Genomic DNA, 3,562 nt, shown 5'->3' with positions numbered 1-3,562 from the left:
GTCTCAGGCACGGGATGAACCAAACTTCCAACAACTGACCCAGGAGTAGCCCTGGATTCCCACAGATGGGAATAAATCTATAAAGAAGAAAGTTATCTTGTCTCAGAGATTCATAAGTATTATGCCACCATTGACTATCTTCGGGTTTTTGGCCCTTAAGCAGAGTGGTAGAACCTCACAGCTAGAAGCCAAGAAAACCAACAAGGGTCTCAGTAAGAACAGTTCCTTCAAGGCCACTCCACCAATGACCTAACTTCCTGCTCCTAGTCTACCCTTTTTGAAAGTTGGACCACCTTCCATCTGTTGGGAAACAAGCTGCAACATATGCAACATTGGGAAACATTTTTTCCAGCTTTTAGGATCTTTATTTTCCTTCCACCTTTCCCCCCTTTTCTCAGGTATCTACAGAGCAGCTCAGGACCACTCAGTGGTGGCTCCAATCCACTCGGTACCTTGCGCTGTGGGAGCTGATGACCAGTCCTCAGTGGCTGGTTGGTCGCTCCAGTTCTCAGTAGGAAACTGCTGTGTGGATATGGAAGGCACCTGCACACGCTCTGACCAGTCTGCCACCTCTCTGGCTGAGCAGAAGTGAACTCAGGAGTTGCCGCAGTCCAGTCGCCCTGGAATTCCTCCTTGGTCACAGCCTTCTCAGCAGCTGCCCGCTCTTCCTTCTCAATCTCCTCTGGGCCTCTATAGAAGTAAAGATCAGCATAAACTCCCATGGGTGCTCACAGGAGATTAGTGCCATGCATGCGGTGTACTTCCCCGGCCAGCATCCACCACATTAGATGCACAGAGTGAGTTCCCCTGTTGTTGTATGGGATGGTAATGTCCACATAGTGCAGAGGAGAATCTGTGTTGTACAGAGCGATGGTGGACAGGTTGATGTAAGAGGCCTCTGAGAGGGGCTGGGGGTCAGCCCCGGGGTCAGTCATCACTAAGCCATGACTCACTGAAGGCTGCTTGGATCTGGTTGATGATGGACCCAGGTGTGAAGTGGCCAGCAATTGGAGTGACTCAAGTGGCAACAACAAACTTTAGCTTAGCTCGCTGGCCAGTATTCCTGGGGGAGATAACGCTGACGTCATCAGGGTTCTCAATGGCAACAATAGCCAGAGCTGCAAGCAAACAGCTTCTCTCAGGTCCTGTTCAGATTTATGATGGAGACACCATCACTCTTCGTATTGTTGATGTACTGCTCCATCTCAAAGACAAGGTTGGGGCCACCTAAATGGGTTTCTGAGGCAAGGAACTGAGAACTTCCTTCTCCTTCATCAGCAGGACATCAAGGGATCCGGACATTGTGTAAGTTTTCCTTTAAGTTACGACTAGCGGTATGGACCCGTCTCTGGACAACACGGTGGGGAACATTTAAAAGTCAGACTTTAGGGCTGGAGACATGTCATGGCAGTTAAGAGCACTGACTGCTCTTCCAAAGAGCCTGGGTTCAAATCCCAGCACCCATATGGCAGCTCACAACTGTCTGTAACTCTAAGATCTGATACCCTCACACAGACCCAAGTGTAATCAAAACACCAAGGCACATAAAATAAAATTAAATAATAATAAAATGTAAAAGATATTAATAAAATCCAAACTGTAAGAGCCACAGATACACAAGTAATCAAGAAAACAGGAATACTGATGTTCTTGCTTGTCAGTGTCTTTAACTAAAACTATCCATTGCTCTGCTTTTATAATAATAAAACACATATTTACATATGATGGTCAAATGGATCTAGCCTACTGGCATTGCATACAAATAGAGTAGTAATCACAAATAGTGCAGGATGTTCAGCATTTCCTGTTTGTGGCTGATAGCAAATGGTGGTTAAAGGACTCCCTGGTACATCATCTGGGGAAAGTTGTTCAACTTCTTCTTCCCTTTCTTACAGATTATACCCTATGCCAACATAGCTGCACATGTATGATCCTTTGGACACATGCAAGTAGCTTAAAGAATAAAGATGCCACAGAAAACATTTGCTCTTCTGTAGGTAAAGTCTTTGCTCTAAAATGGTAAAATCTTGAATAGCAGATTTACTACAGTTACTCTGTCAGAGGACGATACCACCATTCTAAACATTTACATTAAGAAAAAACACTGGCCATGAGAACGGAACTGTTTCCAGTGCCTGAGCTATGCTCTGCTAGGAAACTATTCATGTTGGACCATTTATTATTTATCTTAAGCAAGTAAAGCACCAGTAGGTTGCTAGGCATGGTGACAACATACCTTTAATCCCAGCACTTAGGAGGCACAGACGTAGTAGGTCTCTGTGAATTTAAGGCTGGTCTAGTCCATATATCAAATACCATTATGATGTTTGGATTTCTAGATGTATAATGTCACAAAGAGCTAAGAAATAGTAAGGATGCCCTGAATTCAAGCCTAGCTATGTCAGTCACTGGCTGTAGGATATTTGAACAATACATTAACTAGTCTCACTAATTTTCTTCTCTGAAAAAGGAGCATATGACATTGTGTGTGCCATAGACACATTGTGTCAGTGTTTATAAGACTTTTAATACAATGTAGGGGTTTAATTAGAATTAAATGTGTTTATTATTTTTCTATTCTTAGGTGTGTAAGTGGCTATATGAAAATAATGCATTGGTTACAAATCTGTAGACTAGGGCTGGGAAATTGGAAAATAAAATTCAAAAGACATCATTTCATTAATCTCCTTATCCCTTTACCTGACTTTCACAGGACCCAAATTCTCCTTTGTGTATTCATGCAGTTAGGTATAGCAAATGCTAAAAAATGATTGTAACTTGTTGCTTGGCTCAAATCCCACATCCATTCACAGTGCCTCTCTTAATTCCACCCTCAGAGCTCTGTTTGTCAAGATAAAACAAAAGGAAATTGAAATGGAGTGATGCTTCACCAGCTTGCCTTCCCTTGCCAGGGAAGCAAGACAAATGAAAGGCTTGTTGTTCGCCTCAAGACAGCCTCCACACAGCCCAAAGCGGCCCTGTCAGCACCGCCCTGCGATGCCAGGGAATTGCTGGGAGTGCCACTGTGCTGGCGCCAATCTGCTGCCTATGCTCTTGCAGGAGCCACTCAAAGTTTCTGGCAGTTTCTGTACTTCTTCCCAAGGCTCATGACGGGGCATCAGATGTGTGGTCTTCTGCCTCCTGCTCTTACTTTCCCCTCCTCAGATTGGGAAATTGGGTAGCCTTTCCAGTCCCCCAGCCTCCAACAGCTGGACCCAGTAAAACTACACTCTCTATAGTTATATTAGATTATTGTATTAGAAACCTATGATAGTCTGTGAGAAACATTCATCAATAAATATTTCAAATTGTAATACCTAATAATTCTTCAAATACTCAAATGCACACCAAGCCCACTATTGTTAGAGTAGTGCTGAGATAAAGGGAATAGAAGAAAATTAAGACACTAAAGCTAAGTGGAGAAGAGCTGTGAAGCAGTGTGGGATACCAACCTTGACCAGCAGCCAATTTTGTGTGTCATCATGGCACCTCTGTGGTGCCAGTTGTCTATCAGACACTAGAATAAAGGTTCCTGTGAGGGTACTTTCTAGATTTGACTGAT

The 3,562-nt window shown here is 43.6% G+C and overlaps 1 pseudogene; it reads right to left on the bottom strand.

Moving 5' to 3' along the window:
* Nucleotides 1–414: 414 nt before the first annotated feature.
* On the bottom strand, nucleotides 415–1,302 carry LOC127206839 (40S ribosomal protein SA-like; annotated as a pseudogene).
* Nucleotides 1,303–3,562: the final 2,260 nt, after the last annotated feature.

Source organism: Acomys russatus, chromosome 2, assembly GCF_903995435.1.
Source record: "Acomys russatus chromosome 2, mAcoRus1.1, whole genome shotgun sequence".
Lineage (NCBI taxonomy): Eukaryota > Metazoa > Chordata > Mammalia > Rodentia > Muridae > Acomys > Acomys russatus.
The sequence above is the reverse complement of the archived record's forward strand: the minus strand, read 5'-3'. Positions and strand labels throughout refer to the sequence as shown.